This window comes from Ambystoma mexicanum, chromosome 9, assembly GCF_040938575.1.
Source record: "Ambystoma mexicanum isolate Mex_15411 chromosome 9, UKY_AmexF1_1, whole genome shotgun sequence".
NCBI classification, from domain to species: domain Eukaryota; kingdom Metazoa; phylum Chordata; class Amphibia; order Caudata; family Ambystomatidae; genus Ambystoma; species Ambystoma mexicanum.
In genome coordinates, this window is record NC_090931.1 from 538122863 (window position 1) to 538145071 (window position 22209).

The following is a 22209-nucleotide window of genomic DNA, read 5'->3' on the forward strand; positions in this document are numbered from 1 at the left end:
AAAATGGGCACAAAGGCTGCCATGTCTTTTAGGTAACGCCAATTGCACTCTCTCGGCTTAGAAGGGAAGCATTTTGCTCAAAATCAATTCAAAATTCGGGGACCTCGCCTCATATGAATCTGGTCCAGCCACCCTTGATCACTTTGGGGACAAGTTTGCCAAAAAGATTAGCAAATTTGTGGGTACCTTTGAAACGCAGAAAAAAGGCCAAACCTTGATTGCGATTTCTTTCTTTTTTTTAAAGCTTTTGGATGGAACAGCCAAGAGGGATGCCACTCGTCTAATCACTTTCAATCTCAGAGAAGACTTCAAGAAGGCAGTGGAGCCACCCAGTACTGAGAAGATACACAAGATATTTAATCTGGATATTCGCCCACGCATGTACGTCTTGCACCAACCTGGTGTTTTTTGTTTTTCTATTCTGCTTATATGACACAGATTCTTAAGAATGAGATGACAATGTTTCTGGTTAATGCATAGATTGTCTCTTTGTCGTTAAGGTAGGTATGGGCTCACATTTTCTGAAAATAAACGCAGACAAAACAGAAATTCTGTCAGTAAATGAAAAATCCAACACTTTGTCAAACGGTGCTACTCCAGCATGAAGGCGTCAATGCCCCATGCCAAGCTTAGAAGTCAAAACCTAGGCATTATTCTGCAAAGCAAGGTTAACAATGAACACTCAAGGTGCAGCAGTAACACAGTCCTGTTACTTGTTGGTCAAGAAAACTTAAAAAAGCGCCTTCTTTATTTAGCTTTCTTTCACCATGTCCTTGTAATGAATTCCATTGTCTCTTCTAGTTTGTATTTCAATAATAGGATCTACTTGGGTCTCCCAAATTATATGATCTCAGGATTACAGAGAGTTCAAAACACTGCAGCAAGGTTGCAAATGAAATGTAGGAAACATGAATGGTATGACAATGTTACATTGACAGTTCATTTTTCGATGAGATTTTTGCTGACAGTTTTTTGCTGAAAAAACGAATTGAAAAATATGGGGTAGGTGGGTAAGGGGAAATAAAGGGTAGGGAGGTAGGGAATAGGGAGTCTATAATAGGGGAGGGAGGAATAGGGCAAGGGAGGCTTGGGGGGAAAACCCAAAAATAAAAATACATTTCAATGTGTTTTTCAGAAGAAAACTGTCTGCATAAAATTCATTGAAAAATGAACTGCCAGTGTAGGGACATAGAACCACATGAACATATTACTCCAGCTCTTGGCTCATTAAATTGGCTCCCAGTGAAGAACGAATAATCTTCAAAAGCGTGTGTCTGCTGTTTAAAAGTTTCCAATATCCCACCAGTAACCCTATTTTCTCAAAGCTGAGCTCACATACTTCCTTACAATCCTCAAGATCGAGACTGGAGAGAAAGCCAATGACTTCTGGATATAGGAAGGAAAGATCAGGCGGGCGCTCTTTCCTAGCCCAGGCAATCAGAATTTGGAACACTGTTCCCTTCGATCTTGATAGAGAGTCCAATCTCTTAACTTTTGAACTTTGTACCATCATTTCTGGCTTCAGCTCATTGTTCATCTTTCGCATAGTACGTAGATACCTTTTGGTGATTGTTGCGCTTTATAAAAACCCTACATAACATAACATTATCAACAACGGTGGCGATGCCCAAGATGGAGATCAACACACCTGGCCAGTCCATCACCTCACGTCAGAGAGCATAAGGTGACTTATCGTCTAGTAGGAGGAAAAACAATACCATTTTGGTCGAGCTGGCAGCAGATATCAGGGGATGCTTGGGTGTTGTAGACAGTGATGGGTTTTTAACAAGAGTTCTGGGGTCTGTGATGAATCGTGACTATTTTTATTAGCATATGGTTTTTGAGTGAAACCTTTTAGCTGTTACAGATCAGACTATCGTAATCTATAAGATACAAAATGGCATTTGCAGAAAAAGAAGGAGAATGAACATAATTGGATCTAAAAACATACAATTTGAACAACATGAGAAGTAACACTTTCAGGAACAATCAAATCGTAGCTTTGTTTCCTACATCAAGTTTTTGAAAAATGTGTGTACGATTTCCAACAAAAAACTTGCCCACCAAGTTGGATCTAGTGTGGTCAACCGCTGGGCAAGTCATAATCAAGTGATGTAGAGATTCTAATTTGTAGTTGCATAATCTGCAACGGTAGTCTCTTGCTTCCTTGGCTTTCCTAACTTCCAGCAATTCGCTGTCAGCAGCAGATTGAGCCGTAGTCTTAATAATTGACTCCGTAAGTGGTCCGAAAGGAACTTTGACTGATATAGTAGGATGAATCCTCGCCTACTAGGGGCACTACAGTGCTTTCCATAAAGTTTGAGAGTAGTAACTGAGTTAAGAGTGTCAACCCTGATCACAGAGTTTTAGTTTCAGGTGATCAGGATTTTCCATGAGCAATTTCTCTGAGACATTAACAGACTCAAGTATTCCTTTACATTGGTCGCTCCATTCTGTCAATGCGCATTTCCCATTGGCCTGAAGTGCCTGGCCAAGTAAGGCAAATCCTCCTTCCATGCACCGCGGCAATAGGCATTTCCGATAAAATGAAAGGTTCTTCCAGACTGACACTGTGAGCAGTGAGGTAAGGCACAACACCTTTCGGATTGCTGCGACTGGAGTACAGCTTGGCAAAGAGAGGATGTATCTCCAGAAGGTACCCTCCAGGACTTGCCACACTTCCAAACTCAGTGTCAGTGATGCTTCTGCCCCGTACGTCAGGATAGGAATTACTTTCATGCGGTAGAATGTAATTACTCGGGCGAGAGAAAATGTGCAGTACCGAGTTCTAATAAGTTTGGCTTGGGCTGATAGAATCTTAATTTTCCTTCTTAGGTCAGCTACTCTAGGGGCATTAATATAGCCATCATTTATTGAAATGCCCAAGTATGTCATCTGGCTGATCTCTGGGATTTTTACTCCATTTATGAACCAGCCCTTGATCTTGATGGTTTTCCCCGAGTGCCTGCTGAGTGTTAAAACAGCAGATTTAGATGCATTTATCCAAAGCTCGATGGCTGACAAATAGGAGGCCAATACCTCTAGTTGGCGCTGGAGCCTGATTGGCGTTTCATTCATTATTCCTACATCGTCTGCATACAAAAGTCTGCTTATGGGTGTTCCAAATATAGTAGGCGGGAAACACCTAACCCCTTTAAATGCATCTTCCATATCCAACGTGTATAGATTGAAAATCGCTGGTGCAAGGCGACAGCCTTGTTTAACGCCAATTGTTGTCTTAGTGGGTTTCGTCATGTCACCTAGTTTGTTCAGCCTGATTTAGATCGATTTACCCGAATGGAGTGCTTCTATGGCTTCTCGCAGATCAGGCGGACAGCCCAAACCTCTTAGTTTGGACCATAGGATTTGGCGGTTCACTGAGTCAAGTAAAGCTTTTTATTGTTCCTCAATGTTGTTCTCATCTTCAGGAAATTAATCAGAAACAGGTTCAGAGCAGTTCCAATGCCTTTTTAAAATCCGGCCTGCCACTCATCGTAATGGTTTGCTTCCTTACTCCAAGCAATAAGGTGTTTCAAGATGAGAGCTGCAAAAATTTTGCCAATGACGTCCCCTTCTTGAAGATTTGAACCACAATTGAGGTGGTCCAAGAAGCAGTTGTTTTTCTCTTAAGTTTCACAAGATCATACTTAAAAGGAAGCCCATTGTTTCGGATTCTTTTTTGAGAGTCCGGTTGGCTGGGCCGTCAGGGCCTGCTGCTCTCCAGTTGCTGGAATTTTTAATTAGTTCTAAAATGTCTTCCCTGCTGGTCTAGAATGACCATTTTTGGAGGGTCGAGTCTTGGCCAGTTGCATGGGTTACTGTCGAGCTGAAAAAAAGGGCACTAAAGCGAGTTGTCCACACTCCCGCCGGAATTGGATTTGTTAATATAGATTGCTGAGCGACGTCTATAGAGTTGAACATTTGCCACATTTCCCTAGAATGTTTTGTTGCTACAAGCTTCAGCATGTTTGGTTGTTTTTTCTTGTAGGCTCCTTTAAGGCGGTTCAGCTCTTTCTTCCTCACAGATACTGCCAAATCAAACTTGTGTTTGTGTATGAAGTTTTTTTCCCCCTCCCTTGGCTCCTTTTTCTACTTATATAGACATGTGTCTGTGGTAGTCTATGTCAACGTGTTCAGGGGAACCGCCCAGGGCTGCTGTTAAGGCCATGACATTTTCACTTGTCAATATCTATCTGTTCCTTCCAGGCTGGATTCCGATGGTTTCAGTCCTTTTCACTTGCTCTCTAGTCAACTCGTACGAAATTCGCATCCTTAAGATATTATGGTCACTGAGAGTGGTATAAATGACCACTATATCCTTTACATGTGTGTGCAGATTATCCAAAAGGAAGATGTAATACAGTTTCTGGGTATAAGTCGGATTGGATGGGGTGTCACTCACAACTAGACCAATTAAATAATAATAAGATGTTTCTTGCAGCGAGTTCCATTCTCCATATCAGGCCTTGTCGTTCGGTTTCAGTTAAGTTTGGTGCTGATCTCTCTATAACACTTAGGGCATTGTTAAAGCAGTGGATATTTAGGTCACCACACCAGATGATGTTCAAGTCTGGCCTATTGACCCTGGCGTGATCAATCTCCTCCATGACCTGTTGGACGTAGTTTGTGGATGTCGATGCTTTGGTGTTCTAAATCAAGTTGAACATTAGCAGCGCCCCAGAAGTGGTAACCTTAGGGCTTTTTCTTTCTAATAGTGCCATTTGGACTAGAGGGGAGATATAAAGGTATTTGTACCGCGCACCGTCACCAACGGAATTGGTCCCCAGGCGCTCTGGCTGATCTGTAAATGATAAGGTGGGATGGGTTAGTAAAGTGAAGAGGGAGTAGGATAGTGAGAGGAGTGGTGTTCTGTTGGCAGCTTCAGCTCGGTATACACCAGATACTGAGCTTTGATGCAGGTATTGGATCGGTGTCAGTCCGCGTGTGCTGTTGCTCCGGCTTATGTGTTGTTGCAGTGTTGTGAAGTTTGTGCGGTTTGTGGTGCGAGAGATGGTTGTGTGAGTTTTGAGTGAGATAAGTATGCAGAGTTTGAGGTTATATTGGTTAGTGCGTTACCTGACCTTTAGCATGCCAATATTCACAGTTTTCTCCAAGTGATCACAGTCCTATCTAGAAGCAGCGCAGGCCAATGTTCACAGTTCTATCTAGGTGTGGGCATGCCAACATTCATAATGTTATCTAGGAGTGGCGCAGGCTGGTGTTCACAGTTCTAAGTGTGGCACATGCTAATATTCGAGTTTCATTTAGGTGTGGGCGTGCTATCCTTCAATCAAAACCATTCTAGATGCGACGCAGGCTAATGTTTCCATTCTATCCAAGCGTGGACATGCCGACATTCACAATTATATCCAAACGTGGACATGCCGACATTCACAATTCTATCCAAGTGTGGAGATGCTAGCATTCACCACTCTATCCAGACGTGACGCAGTCCAATGTTCATAATACCATCCAGATGCGACACAGGCTAATATTCACAATTCTGGCTAAGTGTGGACATGCTAATATTTACAATGCTATCCAAGTGTGGACATGCTGATATTTACAACTCTATCCAGACACAATGCCATAGGTCACCACACCAGATGATGTTCAAGTCCTGCCTATTGACCCTGGCGTGATCAATCTCCTCCATGACCTGTTGGACGAAGTTCGTGGATGTCGATGCTTTGGTGTTCTAATACAAGTTGGACATTAGCAGCGCCCCAGAAGTGGTAACCTTAGGGCTTTTTCTTTCTAATAGTGCCATTTGGACTAGAGGGGAGATGTTACGTACCCATGTTACTCTCATCCCACTAGTGTCATTTAAAAGTATAAGGAGGGCAGCCATAGGTCTACCCGTTGATCCTTTTATAGCCGGGTTCAAGTAGGTGGTGAAGCCATCGAGAAGTGGCGCGTCTCTTAACCAGGTCTCCTGGAGACATACCACATTGAATTCTTCAAATTGCACAGACCCTTTATCCAGCAGGTGCCTAAAGCCTCTCGTATTCCAGCAACCCAGTATGAGGTTGTGCTGTCCGGACTTCATACCAGGTTTTGGGCGTTATGACTGGAATGCTAAAGCAATGGCCAACCAATGCCTTCCTTCGATGTCCTCGTCCACCCGCTTGCTTTTTTGAGGCCGACACTTGTCCAGGGCTGAATAGGGGTTGTCTATTGCAATTTTGAGCTTATTTAGTTGCATCCCCCCCCTCGTCCAGGTATGGAGCCCTAGTGTCTGTGTCCCACGAGATGCGTTTATGTAGCCCGTTGTTAGGTCTGCTGTTCAGTTGTTTGAGATTTTTCATACGCTTTCGGGTCGAGTCTGCAATCGGTCCAAGCTCTCTCGACTCAGGATATGCCACTTCTTTTAAGGAGAATCCCATGGTGTTTAATGTGGGAGCTTCTTATTATAAGAGTTGCTTAATTCTGGCTGAGGAGAAGTAGATGATCACCTTGTCTAGTCTTGACTCCTCAGGGAAGTCGATCAAATGAAGATCCTTAGAATGAATGGCCGTAAGGGAGCTGATACTGTGGAAGAGTCTTAGGATGTTCGCCTTATTGAGGATCAAGTTGTCCTTTATATATATATAGTATTCTTTGAAGTGACATACGAGTCGGGTCGTCTCCTCTTGTTTCTATGACTCTTTTTAATCAATTTGATTGGGCCAGCTTGACTTGTTTCGGGGCCCATAGTGAGGTCCCTTTATCTGACTAGTTGGCCTGCCCATTGAAGTCCCTACTTCTTTGTTCTAGTGTCCTGTACCGACCTCTCAGTGGCTTTGGAGAAGTTCTCAACTTATCTGGCTGCTGAGGCATGTCCGAGTGAGGCCCCCAAAACCCTCTGGCATTTGCCTGGGGCCTTGAAGTGAGAGCCCATGGAGGGGGGTTTAGTTCTGAAACATCTTGTTCCGCCTGCCACTCGATAACGTCGTCTTGGTCTTCAGTGCTTTCTTTGTCCATTATGTCACTTGTCTGAAGACTGGTAATATAATTTGATTTAAGAATAGCCAAACGGTCAACTAGTGAGGCCTCAGTCCGAACAACTTCTTCCCAGTCATCGGAATAGGTGGAGAGGTTCATCAGGTCCTCTGCATCACTTGAAGATTCCTTTTGTGAAATGTCACCGTATTTCCTTGAGGAAGAGGCTGGCAGCCTTTCCAAGTGGCAACTGTGGGGTTCACATACTCTTTCCACACTAATAGAAGGATCTTCTGTGGGTTTTTGATGGGATAAGACCTGTTGCCTTTCTTGTAGAACAGGTCTTGTTTTTTTCTCTAACGTTGACTTGCTTCTTGGAGGGTGGAAGCTCCAAATCCTTAATGTTCTAAATTAAGGTAACATGTTGGTTAGCTCTCAGTAGTGTGATCTTTGCGTTGTGAATCACTTGTTTAGGTTGCACCTTATTACTGGGTGCTCTTTTTTTAAATTAGAGCGGGAACCACATCCTTTGTATTGTTTGTGAAGTCTGGAAATTTAGAAAAAATGTCATACGTTTTTGCCGGGGAGGGAGCGGGGAAGAGGGCAACAGGGTTTCAGATTTATTTCAAGAGGCTGTTGATGGATTGCTAGCTTTCCCTGAGCCTAATCGACCCAGCAAAACTTTAGTGTTGTTAAAGTGAGACGATCCACCACCTGTTGGGCGTCCAGTGTGATGTTGTTTGGTTCACTTACTTCTGAGCCTAGCCGGCCCAGTGATTCCTTACGTCTGGGTCCTTTGGTTTTATTAGCTTAAGCTGGTGTAACAGCATCCACATCCTGTTTGTCGACCAAAGTAGTGCCTTTTCCTGCGTCTATAGCAAGGGAGACTTTGGATATGGAAACCCTCTCAAATGCCACCTCAGTTGGTGTTCGGGGGCTATTCTCATGTGTGTCTTGCACCAGAAGTGAGTCTTTCTGATGATTTGGTAACAAGGACAACCTTCTTTTATCTTTTTCTTTTATGAAGAGGTCCAAAATGCTCTTTAGGACTTTTGATATGTTCTCTGAATTTTTGTCCATGTTTCCCTTGACAGCCGAGATAAAGCCCTCGACAAAAAACATTTTAGAATGTAACATGGCCAAAAGAGTGGTTTGGTCTTTTAGTTGATCCCGATGGTTTTGTACAGCTTCACAAAAGGGCCATAGTTAAGGAAAATGCTGCAATCATGTTAGTTTCTATAGATGTTGTGGGCAAGGTTCTTTCATCGGCCTGTGCAGCTACGAGGTCCAATAGCAGATCCTTGTCTGACAGGACTGAAGCTTCTGTCGAAAGAGAAATGTTCCCACTAGGTGTTACTCTGCAGCGTTTACAGGATATGAATGACTGGTCTATGGTGTTTGAGTGGGGCAGAGTTGGCCTTCGAAAGTCAGGAAATGTATGGCCGTCAATCCGTTTCGAGATGTGCATGTTTGAATAAATCCCTCTAAATTGACCGCCAGCGCAGTCTGTAGGCGCTCCGGATGGTATTGGCACCACAGTACCTGCTGCGTTGACCCTTCCAGGGCCAGCGCGGAACAGTCTCTTTGTCGAGCTGTTAGTGCAAGTTGAACTTCAGTGTGACGTGTCCGAGCTCTGAGGCACAGAGGGGAGGTGGGGGATCTCAGATGAGCTGCCATCGTCATTTAATTGCATTGGCTCTTCGTTTATGTCCGATGGAATAGGTTTTTTTAGAGGGAGCTTTACCCTGATGGGACGATTTCCCACTAGTCAATTAGAGATGTCTAATGTGGCATTGTGGCCACTCAATATAGAAGAGAAGTTTGGTCGGGTGTAGAAAAAACGTTGTTTTGCTTGCAGTATGACTGAAGTCAAGCCTCTAGGTTTCCAGGATGCGTTTCCTGGATGCATTGCCCCAAAAGTATAAGTCTGCTTAGCTGCTTCCAAGTCATCAGTGCCTTCTATGCATGCCCCATTATTGTCCTCTGCGGACAGGGCAGAATGGCCATCGCTGCTGATGGGTGCCATAGGTTGTAACAAGCTATCTAGGGCGTCCAAGGATGAAGTGGTAACCTCTGTATCACTTCCAACTATCATGTCAATTGTGGTCCCAAATGGAGAGAAGATGTCACTTTCATGTGGATGCTCCAAAATGTTCTGAAGGGGGGGTCGTTGTTGAGCCAATTTCTACACATACATCAATAGGGCAACCTCCTTTAGGAAGACCCAATGTTTCCAGCTAGGTCTGCATTAGCAAGCATCTCATCCATATTTGAGAGTGCAGTTTTCAATCAATAGAAAATATTGGTCCAGTAAATAGCGCAAGGGGTGATCTTTTGCGGGCGGCACCCACTTGCCTATATAGATTGAAAAGTAGCGGAGAAAAGGGTCTAAGCCCTGCAGTCTCCGCACTGTGCTATCCTGTGAAGTCTGTGCCAGCGGTGAGTGTAGACAGATGAAGTGGGCTAAGTGTACGGCACAAAACACCTCCCTCAATGTAGTAACGCTCTCCAAGATGTGTGAGGTTATAAGTATGGAAAGATTATATCTCACTCACCCATTGCCCGCTTGCCTGACTGCACTACTGCAGTCCACTTATCGCCACTTCGCACTATTCCGCAGAAGCGAGAAACCTCCTTTGCGGGCAGGGAGGTGACCCTGCTCAGCAAGCCCCTCACTAGGGGTCTGAGCAAGTGGGAACTCACTGGGAGTGACTGCCCTTTCGGTAACAAGGACTCCCATTCTGAATTTCCATTGTACTGAGCAGGTGAGGGCACATTCTTGAAGACCATCTTGGCCTTTTTTGTTTAATTTTAGCATTTATCTGTGCCCACCCAGGCCCGCGTGCACCCCTGTCCTCCCCAACCCCCGACTTCCTTGTTCCCGCCTCCCCAACCCTCCCACCTCCCCCGATTGGTCAAGTGAATTCACCTTCATCGTAGGCCTAATGAGCCTCCTCGCTCCCTCCCCACACCCGCTTCCTGATTCCTTAGCCTCCCGCCTCCTGAGCCACCCACCCTGCCCTGATTGGTCAGCCCTCTGCCCGGGACGCCCTGAGACAAAGGGCGACTTCTACAGTTGCGGCTCCAGATCGTATCTGCAGGTATCCGCAGGAGAAGCAATAGCCTGCCGTCAACCGGCACCAACCAAAAAAAGTGAGTGTGGTACGGGTGTAGACTGAAGCAATCACTTCACCCCAGAAGCCCTACCACTCTGGCTTAAAAGTTTTACTGTGTTAAATTGTGCAGCCACACATTAAGGTCAATCAATATTAAGTGTACCCTATTAGTTTCACTGTGTTGAATCTAGAAAATGTGCCTAACAACATTCAGGGTGCCCTAATAATTTCACTGTGTTGAATCTTGCATCTAGATAGTGTGCCCAACAACATTGAGTGTGCCCTAAGAATGTCACTGTGTCGTCCCCAAAAAATGTTTCACTGTGTTGAAGTTTGAATCTAGAAAGTGTGCCCAAACAATATTGAGCGTTTAGTAAACTAAAGTTTTACCTCATTGAATTGTGCAGCTACACATTAAGGTCAAGCGATATTACGTGTACCCTATTAATTTCACTGTGCTGTGAATTCACTGTGTTCAATTCCACATCTTGATATTACTCCCCCTGCGGCTCGCAATTACTCCATCCCTCCCAGCTAAATCCAAAATGAGAGCTTCACTCTGGCGTGCCTCTCACCTCCCTCCCCTTAACGCCTCCTCCTCTCGTCTCAAACCACCCCCCCCACCACCACAATCTCACCCCAGCCCCTATCCAACTCCCAAGCCAGAGGAGCCCGATGGGGTGCCAACCATCAAAAGACCTCTGTTTCTCCCATCCCTTCCACCCACCTCTGAGCACACCCCCCGTCACCTCCCTTTACCTCAGAGTCCGCTCCCCCATCCCAACTCTGAACCGCCTTCCCAACCGCGCAGACCCACCTCCAATGCCCCCATCCCCTGCCCTCCCCCCCGTCGACTCCCACTAACATCCCCACCCACCCTATCGCTTCCCCTCCCTAAAAACTGCACGTCGTGCCCTGGCAAGAAGAGTGGCCGCATCTCCATCACCCCCCGATCCCCCCCCTCCCTCTCTCACACACCAACAGCACTGAAACCCCTGGAAAAGAGAAAATGAGCCTGGTCCCCTTTAATCTCCCACTACTCCTCACCCCTCCAACCTCAACCCATCCCCTCAATCTCTCACCCCCCCACCATCACCATCATCATCCCCCCTCCCTCACCCTGCTTACAACCCCTCTCCCTTGACTTCTCGCCCAGCACACCAAGCATCCCTAGCCCCATACGATTCACCCTTGAATCCCCAGTCCAATATTCCTCTGCCCAACTGCCCACCCGCACACACCCATCCAACTCCGTCCTCCGCCACGCACCCCCTCCTCCGCCCGCCTACTCTTCCCAACCTCCATCGTCCGGTCTGCATCATTCACCACACAGATTCCGCTGCTGCCCTACCCCCTCCCTCCTACCCCTGACCCACCCCAACCACCATCCACCGCCACTCCACCAATTCCCCCCACCAACACAACCCCCATTCTGAAGTAAAATGCATCCTTTTTAACGCCCACTCTGTAGCGAAAAACAGACAGCATCTTTGACCTCCTTGCCTCTGACAATCCAGACCTGGTCTTTATCACGGAAACCTGGTTCTCTGATGACTTTGCCCCTGTTGCTCATGAACCCTCCCCCTCTCCCCCGACTACTCCCTCATCCCACTCAACAGACGCTCTAGAGGAGGTGAAGTAGCAGTTGTTTTCAAATCACACTTCTCCGTCTCACTCGTCGACTCCCAGACATTCACTCCTTCTCACGAATCCCTTCTCGTCAAACTATCACTTCCCCCCGACATTCTCCCACAGCTTCCTAATCATCTACAGACCTCCCGGCTATGACAGACATGTCACAACCAACCTCTGTGACTCTATAGCCACCATCCAAGTAAACCACCCCTCTCTGACTCTACTAGGGGACTTCAATATCTGGCTAGACATTCACACCAAGTCCATGACCCACTCACTGGTCGACTGCCTCGATGCGCTTAACCTCCGCCTTCACATGAATGGCCCAACTCATTCTAAAGAACACACCCTTGATACCATCTTCAGCTCCCAGGACCAGATACATCTAACCCCCCCTGTACCTCTCATCTGGTCTGATCATTTCATTGTCCCCTTCACCATCCGCTCGCCTGCCTCCACGCCCACCCTTGAGCCAGCTGCCCCCCTCCGCCGCAAATGCTGGAAGAAACTAAAGCGCCCTGACCTAGCTGAAACCCTGCTTCAAAGACCTCCCTCAACCATCCCACGTAATGTAGCCTTAACCATCGACTCCTTTGACTCATGGCTCAATACCTCACTAATCCCGCTCACCCCCACTTGCCAATCCTCCTCTGATCGTGGTCCTTATCCCAGATGGTTTACACCAGAACTGAAGATTACGAAACAGCTGAATAAATCCCCTGAACGCAAGTGGCGGAAAAGTAAAACCATTCTGAGTGGATCCACCTTCACCCTGCACCATCGCCACTAAAAAGCTGAAATCCGAAAAGCCAAAAAAGCCCACTACAACACCCGAATTCTCAACTGTGCAAACCGCAGCAAAGAACTCCACAAAATAATTTCTGAATTCATCAAACCAACCTGTACCTCAGTCCAATCCACCCCTTCTCAATCACTCTGCGACTCACTCTCTCTCCACTTCTACACCACTGCTCTCGACAGAACAACTTCTCTTAACAACAAACTGGTCCTCTTCTCACTGCCACAAAATCCGTCCGCCCTATCAGCCCCCCCGCACACCACCGCAACAACAACTCCACCCACTTTCGACTCCTTCACACTAATCTTGAGAGATTAATTTCTTGACCTTCACTCTGCTCGAAAACCATCTGGCTCCGCCCTTGACCCCTGCCCCGCCTCAGTCCTCAAAGAAATATTCTCATCCACCTGCGCAGGAAAGTATGCAAGAACCATCCTAAATGACTCCCTCAGCTCAGGAATCTACCCTGATGCCTTCAAAATTGCACATGTCAAGCCTCTTCTAAAAAAACATCCCTCGACCCCAAAAAACTACCCCCCCAACCCAAACACCAGGTTCCTGGCAAAACTCATTGATCGAACCGCATACTCCCAACTAAACGCCTTCGTCGAATCCAACAACCTCCTTGACCCCGCACAATCAGGCTTCAGACCACGACACGGAACCGAAAGCACTCTGGCCTTAATCTGGGACGATGTTAAGATCACTGCAGACTCTGCAGGATGCGCTGCACTAATCCTCCTAGACCTCTCTGCCGCCTTCGACACAATTAACCACTCAATCCTACTGGACCTCCTCCACTCCCTAGGAATCCGTGGAAACGCTCTCAAATGGATAGCTTTCTTCCTCAAGAACAGGAAACAAATAACCCTCCTCTCCACCTTTGCCTCTGCCGCTCGACCAGTCAACACTGGAGTACCACAAGGAGCATGCCTATCAGCCCTCCTGTTCAACCTCTATATGTCCACTGTCCCTGGAATAATCCGCCCCCACAATATGATGTGCTACAACTACGCTGATGACACTCAAATAATCCTAAAACTCCTCAACCAAGACGCCAACTCTCAGCCCGACCTTGCAGCCTGCCTCCTCGACATGGATTGTTGGATGACTACAAACCACCTCCTCTTAAACCCCAAAAACCGAAATCATGGTGTGCGGCAACTCCCAGCTTCTCACCCACCCTTTACCTTGGCCCACATCCATGGGCAAACCACCCACCACCTCTGCCACAGTAAAAAACCTTGGATGCACTCTGGACTCTGACCTAACCCTCTCTTGCCAAATCAACAACGTATCTAAGTCTTGTCATTACCACCTCAAAATTCTTAGACGCATTTTTCCCTACCTCTCCTTTCCTAACAGACTTGCCGCTGTTAAGTCTATTATAATGTCGAGACTGGACTACGCTAACTATCTTTATCTCTGAGTCCGGGCATACCACCTCATTGAATTACAAAGAGCTCAAAACGCTGCCGCCAAAATGCTACTAACACTGGGCCCAAGAGACCACACCTCTCCAGCCCTCAGAACACTCCACTGGCTCCTAGTTCGACGATGGGCCACTTTCAAGACCCTGTGCATCACCCACCGAGCAGTTCAGAAGACCGGCCCACTATACCTGCAAGACAAGCTAAACTCTACTACCCACCGTACACTCTAAGATCAAGCTCCGCCCTCCTTTTAGTGATACCAACCACCAACGCAGTCAGGATAGGAGGATCCTCATTCTCAGCCTTGGCCCCCACTCTACGGAACTCGCTTCCACCCCACATTCGACTCACTGAAGACTACTTGTCATTCTGCAAACTACTAAAAACGTGGCTCTTCCCATAACACCGATGACCACCCAAAGATGTGTCCAAACCCCCCAGCAACCGAACGATGAAACACACAACGAAGCTGCCCTACCGGGTGCTCACCCACATGATAGGATTGAATGGATGGATTAGAGGAAATGATTGGAGTGAATGGAGTTGATGGATGGAGTAAACGGAGCGGCTGAACACAGTAAAACAGAATGTCAGAGTTGATCGAGTAGAGAAAATAAAGGAGTGGATGGCACGGATAAAGTGAATTGAACGGATGGAATACGGACTGAACGGATATTACGGATGGTGTGGATGGAACGGATGTCACGGCGGACGGCACGGATGTCGCGGATGTCGCAGGTGGTGCGGATGTCGCAGATGGAGGTGCATGGCATTTTTACTGATAACCACCATATCACACCACTATGCTTACTCTCTACTATACACCATCATTCAAATAAAACACAGCTATATCCCTGTTAATTCGGCCTAGCTGTTCGCATACAAACACGACTCCATGATCACCTCATCACCCTAATAAAACACAGCTAGCTGCGCATATTCCATCTAGCTGTTCGGATAGGCATTCCTCAGGCCGAACGCAGCCAGAACCCAGTCTGGTTGTCCACCCTCCAGACTGAACACATCCAACTGATTTCCTCAGCAACACACCTATGGCTAGGAAGCAGCTATCATCCAACAACGACACCAACTGGACACATATCTGATGCACCCACCCACCATATAACACTCTCTCTACTGACTTGAACTACGGTTCCCGAGGGCGTTCAATCTACCAGCGCTTTGAGGTCATAACAATGATATATAAGGCTCTATATAAATGCCAAGTAGCATAACATAAGGAACACCCTATCCAGAACACATTATCCGCCTACATGGGAAAGACTGTTACTTCTATTTTGGATTCTCTTGATAGTGACATTTCTTTAAACTCTTTGGCTTCAGGTAATGCTAATTCCCGCCTGAATGCCATAGTCCAAGAAGATCAACACTTTTGTTTCTGATGGTGTATAAAAAACCACGAGAAACTTGGAAACAACGAGATAGAATCCTACGCAAAGGAGAGCATGTGAAGGGAGGCTGTCATGAAAGGGCACAGTCACACAAGACTGCAGAGCTGGCAGTAAAGTGAAGAGCAAGCCGATTGCTATGAAGAGGCCGGAAGGCTGGCATCCTGAGCAGAAAAGGAGCCAAAGTGATGAGAGAGACGGAGACAGTAAAGAAACCGTCTCGCTTGGTAGTGTAACCACATGGAAGCCATGGTGGGCCTGGGGCCCGTTAACTGACACCGAGACCAGACCACAGCGCAGAGGTCGGATCCCCGATCACTGCCTGAGAAGTGTAACAACTGTCGAACCAGGCAGAGTAAGGGAAGTGACCGCTCCCAAAGATGTAACGTTGCCGAGAGGGACAAACCAGTGTATGATATGATGCGGCATTTATAACGCGCCCGTACACAAGTGTTTCTAAACATATACGAGGCTGGAGTAGCCACAATGGTTACAGGAACCAGGAAAATCGGAATGCTGGATATGGGCTGATGCCCAAGCAAAGCCCTGCTTAAGCAAGCCTAGATGAGGGCCAAATGGCTTTAGAAAGCCTGGGAGAATCAAACGACATTGTTATTAGAGGCTGGGAATGCCTAAAAGGTTACGGGAGCCAAGAACATCCGACTGCTGGATACAGGCGAACGCCAAGCTAAGGCCTCATTAAAGCAAGCCTAGCTGAGGATCAAAGGGCTTTAGGGAGCCCGGGAAGTTAAGAGACACTGAAATTAGAGGCTGGGAAAGCCACCAGCGTTACAGGAGGCAAGAAAACCTGAACGTTAGATATGGGTAGATGCCCCACTAAAGTAACCTAATCAGCGGGCAAAAGGGCTTTGGAGAGCCCTAGTAAACTAAGAGACAGTAATGTCTGAGAGCTGTTAAAAAACATCTTCTTTTGGAAACGATCCATGACTTGACCAACTTTTAAATCCTTCTTTTGGAGGGATCCAAATCATCAGGCCAGGCAACAGCCAAGCACAAAGGCTAATGGTCCGGCATCTTCCTTTTTGTTATTTTTTCCTAAGTGGTAGGGCCAGATAGCTAATAGGGTTTTGGACTAAGGACTATTTCTTTTGGAACATTTGACAAGCACCATTAGTTTTAGTTTGATAGGCAGGGAATCACCCTCATAGCAGTAGGGCTACACAGGTGTTTTAATTATTATTTGAATAAACAACCTTGATCATGTCACAACTTAGTCTGACTCCTTCTTCTGGTTCGCCACAGTTCCTCTGCTGTAAACACATCCAGAACACCCTATTGGGTTGTCAAGGAGGACAGATGCCTCCTGAGCAAGGAGGTAAAAGGAACCCATGTGGGAAATTGACAGAGAGCCAGCAGGTGCTGGTCAAGGAGGTTTCTGAGCAATATTTTAATAGTGCACCGAAAAGGCAAAGGTTGCCCTGTTAAAGGAAAAACTCGGGGATCTCAATAAATGGTTAGTCTATCAACATCTCAAGATGGACAAAACCCCATCTTCTTAAAGATATCTTGGGAGACAGTGACTGGTTAGTGAAACTGGATCTCAAGGGCAAGTAGCACACAATACCCAGGACCCAAGAACACAGGAAATTCCTAATGTTTGTCTGGAAAGGTAGGATTTGGGAGTTTGCATGTCTGTCGTCCAAGTTCCAGTCAGCTCCAATGTAATCACAAAGTTGATGAAGCCAGTTACAAGACAGCTCAGAAAATGTCATTAGGCTTTCAATTTATCTGGATGACATCCTCATCATGCCACATGATGTTTGTTCCCTAGCAGAGCAAACAGAGTGAGTGTAGGTCTTTGGCAGTGATCAGGGTCCCTTACAAATTGGCTGCAATCAGAAATGTGCCTTAGATTGTACTTTCCAGGTTTTACAATGGACACTGGGAAAGGGATGTTGGAACTTCCACCCCATAAAATAATAGTTCAAGATAGCCATAGGGAAAAGTCAGATTCTGCTGGGCAGTTTAATTTAGGAAATGTAGTCGGTGCTCCTGAATTGCAGAGGATTACAGAAATTGAAAAATAAAATACATTTGTAGGGAGCTAGCAAACCACCAAATGTTTGTGCCGATCATGAAGAGATAACAGAGCTGAATCAGTGGTTGGCCCACATGAAGACATGGGAGGGGAAAGCCATTTTCAGCGTTGCCCCAGACATGCTGTTGGGAGTCCCATGCCAGCAGAGTGGGATAGGGAGGCATATGTGGCTTGATCCCAAAAGGAGGGAGGTGGTCGAGCAATTAACTGGGCCTTCATATAAACGGTTTCAGCTGCTAGCTGGGTATTTCGCCATTTGGTCACTGTTGAAGGAGAAAGCTAACTGCTGTATCCTTCTCAAAATGCACAATATTTCAGCAGTAAGATACATACATCACCTGGGGGCACCAGATCGAAGATGTTGGCAAAAGGCTTTTGGCACTACTGCCTGTTGATGAAAATGTCAGTGATAACAGGGTATGTACTGGGGGTGATTCCTGCGACTGGAGGCTTACAATGATTAAAAATTAAAAATACATTTTGTATATTCTGATTTAAAAGAATTCATACAACCAGGACCCTTTGCATCCTATTTAAATTGGTTTCACAAACCAGTTTCTTCACATGGCGATTTGGTCAAATCAATCTTAATACCCAACAAAAGTTTTACAGCCTCCTTCCATACATAATAACTTGCTCCTGTAATGACCAATGAGGATGCTCCGTACAAAGCACTCCAAAATTGGTCATCCTGAAGATTTATCAGTTTACTGACAAAGGCAGAATATGCCTTTTGATAGTAAGATTCTAGATGGGGGCATTGTGTTAGGATGTGGTGGTTTGATTCAACCTCTCCATGGCAGAGTCTACAGTCGGCAAGCCCAGCCAGCTTCCAGTATATGCAAAAGTGGGCAAAATATTTACGCAAAGTTAAATCATTAACTCTCTCAATTTACCATTTCAGATCTTAAACAAGTATGAGTAAGGGCCACTGGAAAGAAATCCCTGCTGACAATATTCAGAATAGCGACTTTTGCTACTTAGCCTTTGAATAGTTAGTGCTCTATCCCATGCCCAAGTCTTCTTTTTGAGGATATTAATATAATCTGGCATATCAGATATTGCATGCACTGGAACGTTTACATATTCACAATGTAGACACTTTTATTATTTTCAATGCCCTTAGGAACATATTGGGAAATGCTGCGTCCAACTTCATTGCTATAAGTGCCATCAATGTGTTTTCTTGGGATTTCCCAAGTAATAATGAGAAATAAAGCTTATATCGTTTTAATAGCCATTGAGCATGAAGTGAGGTAAGGCCCAACTCACATCGAAAGGCCTCCACTGAAGTTGTTTTAGGAATGTTTAAAATTGTTCTGCAGATTTTTCCCTCAAACTGCTCCACCCATCCCACATAGGGTTCAGAAATCAATTCAAGGCCAAAGGTAAGTGCAGGAATTATACTAGTTAAGTACATTTTGGTTAGGGCTTCCAAATTATTACCTCCAATATTAGTAGCAAAACGCTTTATCACAAGCCATTTTTTAAATATATACGGGACACAATGAAGTCACCATAATAGGAGTAAGTAGGAGATATACAAGGGGAGAATCCGAGATAGACACAACAGTCCACCACTTCCAAAACAGCATCATTCATTTAATTTCCATTCAAAAGCGCCATGGTGCCTGGTTTTACAAGCAAGCAGCATAATGTTAGTCTTGGATGAGTTTATAAAAGGGTTTGCCTTAGCATACACAGCCAAAGCATATATGGAACCCTGTAAACCGACGAATGTATAATCCATAAGGGTCGTGTCATCAGCATTCAATAGCCAGGGGACAGACTCTGTTCCAATTTGTGGCGGAAAGATTAGCACCCCATCCAAATAGAGGTCTAGGTCCAAAACATTTAGGTTATAAAGCAGGGGCTCGAGCATGCACCCTTGCTTTAATCACACATTAGTTTTAATTGAGTTTGATAGTGTTCCCTCTTGTGCCTGACCTAAAGACACTGTTGTATCACTATAGAGAGCATTATAATAATCTAGTAAATCAGGCTCAATGCCCCAGTTTGCCAATTTATTCCAGAGATTCTGCCAACAAACTGAGTCAAATGCCTTAGAATAGTCGATCAAGCGTAGATGCAGCTTGCGTTTCTGTAAAATAATATCAGTGACCAGATAATGCAGTGCACAGTTGTTATGAATACTACTGTGTCCACTGCGGAAGCCCATTGAATTTTTATTAGGCATGCAATTTTTTGGCCCATTTATTATGCTTTTTTAAGAAGAAGTGACGCAAAGATTTTACCATTAGTATCCTGCATGGTCAATAATCTATAGATTGAGAGATGCCCTGCCCTGCCTTGTTTATGAATAGGGACTAGTACGGAATCCCTCCAACTATCCGGAATCAGGCCTGAGGTAAATATCCTATCAAACCAAGCTGCCAATACTTTTGCCCAAAGAGCCGAAATTGGCTTTGTATACTATGGTAGGTATAGCATCAGGACCAGGGGCCCTTGAGCTTTTTTGTCTCCTTATTACCATCTCTATATCGTCAGCATCAAAGCCCTCCAATCTTCTTGGCATGTTTACACCGATGGATGTCGGGGTATACATTATTACAGAATTATAATACAAAGAAGTTATATAAGAGGACCAAGCTACCTCAGAGATAGGATTCAGCTCATGAGTGGAAGCACCTGCCAGGTAAGATCTAAAGAAGGACCAAAATGTTCGATTATCATTTGTGTCTAGTAATTCAAACATATGTATCCACTTGGCACTATGCAGTGAATGGCGATGTTGACGCACCCAGTTTTTATATTTGGTAGTTAAGGAGATCAAAGTAGCTGAGCGTATGGATTCAGACAGATCAATACATTTCCTAATGTTCGCTTAAGCGCTTAAGTAGGCTTTCTTTCTCTGTTGTATGGCAACATCAAAGGGGTGGCATACCATTCTATATTGTGCATCCTTCGTTCTGCGCAATTTTAATTGATAGTATAATTCTGAGAAAGCTATGCTAATATCACCACAAAGAAAGAGTCTAAGTTGAAACCATGCATGGTCTTTGGAAAGAAATAACTAAAATGTTTACATATTGAATCCCAACCACATTTATAATGAGGCCCAATGTCTCCAACAGTTAGTTCTCAAAGAAGGGCCCATGAAGCAGTCTACCGAGCCCACAGGAGTGTCCATATAAAAAGTGGACGATGCTTTGTTCCCTAAAAAGATGTTATTAAAATCCCCAGCACTTATCACCTGGCACAAAGGAAATCTGGTTGTACCAGTAGGTTAATATCTCAGTTATCTTCCTACATATGAAGTTACTACATATCACCTTCGGGGGATTATATATATTAACAACCAAAACAGGGGTAATAAAAAAAGACTTATCCCATAAAATTACTGATAGAACATAAGGAGAAGGAGTACCAATCGACCAGAGTGTCATTGAAATATGTGTCCTAGAACCTATGGCTAAGCCATCAGAAGGGCATCCTCTACCATTCTGCTTGGTTGTAGAGCAGATGATACTTTATCAGTCAAATAGAAAATCCTCCATCAGCCAGGTCTCCTGCAGCAGAAAAATGTCATAGCACAGCAACGCAACATGGAGGAACATTGGGGCACGGGTAGTATAGCTCAGTGGCAACGTTCTCATCTTGGAAGCAAGACGACACAAAGCAACACAGGTTTGAATCCTGGGACCTCTTCTGTATGAAGCGCCTTTTAAATAACCAATTATACATATACAAGGTACACTGACCTAACAGGATTTTCAAAAATGAGTTAAAACCCTGCGTATTCCAAGAGACCCAGCTGATTTGTGTTTGTACTTCAGGGATTCATACAGGCTGCGAGACAAGATGTATGGGTGGATCCTGTACCCATGATTTTGGGACCTTTGCACAGTACTCGAAATAATTATTTGGGGGCCAAGGCCAAACATGTCAAATGTCGGTGGGACAATAGATGATGTAGCGTTTCTAACAAGTGTTGGGGTTAAAATGCAAGGCAAGATTTGTGTTCTTCCAACAAACAGTCAACAAAAAACCCATCTTCTTAAGCTCTGATTGATATGAGCACAACAGAGCCGTAATAGCAGGTGAAACAAATTCGACAAGAACCCAATTAGTAGCACTATGTTCCTGGGGCAGAACAAGTCTTAAGATATCATGTCTGTAGATGTTTCTGAGCGGAGGAATGTTTTGGATTATAGACATTAGTTGAGTTCTATTCAAGAAGGGGCTGGTCGATAAAGGTAAACATTCTTCCTATGTATCCCCTTCCCCAGTATCTATGCTTTTCCACAATGTTGGTCAGGACCCAAATGAGATGTTTCTCTATGAAAGCCAATATGAACAGCCGATATGGAAGGCCTACACTGGGTTTGAATCATGTCGAGGGCAGATTCAGATTCTTGCTGATAAGTCGGGACAAGAACTTGCTCAGTTAATGGTTCAAAACTAGAGGCCTGTATAGAATGTCGCTGGGTGTGAGATAAGGGGAGAGCTATTAGTAGGTTGCTTGTTTTTTTGTCCGACTTGCAACCATCTTTCAAGTGGGCCACGTAGATCAACCCGATGAATCGTACCGTCAGCAAGAGTGTTAGTGACAGTAAAGGCGGGTCTGCATACAGCATCATAGGGAGAACCCAGAGGTCCCGATGATATGGGGAGGCTACTAGGATTTTCATGGTCTGCAGGCTCTGACGTGTTTAAGTTTGTTTGATGTGTTTCTGGGAGATTGGATTTTGTTGGAGCATACGACATGACATTCTTATAATTAGACACAGGGAATCACACATTGTACTATGAGGTGTAAGACTAACGTCGACCACTTTAGCCAAAATTGTCTTGATCTCAGACTGTTCCTTTGCCA

General features: G+C 45.2%; 1 protein-coding gene across 2 annotated transcripts in view; it reads right to left on the bottom strand.

Moving 5' to 3' along the window:
- The window catches only part of INTS2 (integrator complex subunit 2), a 1100863-nt gene that overhangs the window by 1058953 nt on the left and 19701 nt on the right, over positions 1 to 22209 (bottom strand). The window lies entirely within an intron of this gene.